Below are 1,841 nucleotides of genomic sequence, written 5' to 3'. Positions count from 1 at the left end.
CCCCACCATTCTAAACTACCTCATCCCATGCATTCCATGATGGTCTGATGCTTCCATCTGAAAATTGGGAACATCAAAAGATCTGACTTTCCCAATTTTCTGATGGGAACATCAAATGATCTGATATTCCCATCACTGAAAAATAAAAACAGATAAAAAAAATGATATGAAAAAATAGAAAATAAAATATACTCATGAAATGAACAGAATGGTTAACAACGCAGCTCAAATGCAATGCAATGTCACAATAACATTTAAATATACTTTAAGATATAATCTAGAAGAAAATAAGGATATTGAAACGGTTCATGAACTCTATTTCAATAAAGGACACTATGGGGAACTTTGAAAAATAGTTATTGAGTATAATTAGACAGACTTGTTGCTAGGCAGAGGAGTAATGAGATATATGGCAAATTTTGCAAAATATACAATGAAGGTACACAAACATTCATACCCAAACAAAGCAAAATGCTAGGTAAGAACAAAGCATTTGGCCCGTAGGAGAAAGGAGATACCCACAAGACTAGAATACAAGTCATTAACAAGCATGCAAGTATAATACATAATACATGCAGACATATATATAATCCAAAAAAATGTCAAATTTACGTACTTATTATTACATTACAAATATCCAAGGTTTTGAAGACACGTTTCCTCTTGCGCCCAACGAGTGAATACTGAGACCAGACCCCATAGGTCCCTATCCTCCTCATCATTCGTCTCACTGTGTCTCCACAGCTTGCACCGCCCATTTGAGACAGCGTCTGGACCTGTTAAAATAATGCATAAGCTGTAAGGTAATAGAGAATAATATATATCTTTCAATCTCAACATTAGATTTTCTAATTTCCAACTGTATTAAATAAATAGCATTAAAATATTTTCCTTCTTAACTATTACAAAAATCAACGAATTTGAGTAACTTTTGCTTTTGTTTTATTTGTACCTTAAACATAACACTGAACAATCAATTATGTGCCACCCCACCTTCCTTCATCTGCAAAAAAACTAATCAAAAGACATATGTACAAGGCTAAAAAAATTCAGCAACACTTACCATACTCAGGCTAAAAGAATTAAGCAACACTTACCATACTCTTTTTATATTCACTGTTAACTTTTAGCTCATGTGACAGACTTTCCACCTGCTCAACAGTTTCAAGTGGGGATGGAAGAATGTCTTCCAGGATTGGTATATCTCCATGTGTTTTTGACATATGGGTTTCCGTCATTTTGACAATATTCAGGATATCCCCTGATAAAAATGTCAATTTTGATAATTCCTTCATTATGTATTCCATTTTTTCTGTTACTGCAAAAAAAAAAGGCTTACTAGAACAAGCATTTAGTGTTGCATATATATGATATATGTATTGATCCTTAGTGGATCCTATTTTAGTGACAGACACATTGGTGTCAGGTCACTGTCAAATGGGCTACTGTCATGTAGCCTTCAATTATGTAACCTCTCCCATTCTATGATAGGGGTGACACAGGGCAGCATCCTTAGACCCCCTCCTATTTGTTATATACATCAATGATCTGCTTTATGTCTCTAACATGATTAAACCTGTATTGTTTGATGATACTACCATCATCTACTTAGTTGCTTTACAAGAATGTAAAATTTCAAGTCTGTACTCTCCCTCAATGTATTTTCTTGTATGTATAACAAAAAATAATCAACACATAATAAATCGGTACTTACTAGATTTTTCGAAAGGAGAGCTTTCAGTTCTGTCTTGTCTTGGAGTTTGAGGGGAAGGTTTTGTACTCGGCCTGTAGATAGACTTGTTGGTCCCACAAGATTCTGTCAGGGGTGGAAGCGTATTAGC

Source organism: Procambarus clarkii, unplaced genomic scaffold (genome assembly GCF_040958095.1).
Source record: "Procambarus clarkii isolate CNS0578487 unplaced genomic scaffold, FALCON_Pclarkii_2.0 HiC_scaffold_134, whole genome shotgun sequence".
NCBI classification, from domain to species: Eukaryota; Metazoa; Arthropoda; class Malacostraca; order Decapoda; family Cambaridae; genus Procambarus; species Procambarus clarkii.
Note: the sequence above shows the minus strand (reverse complement) of the source record.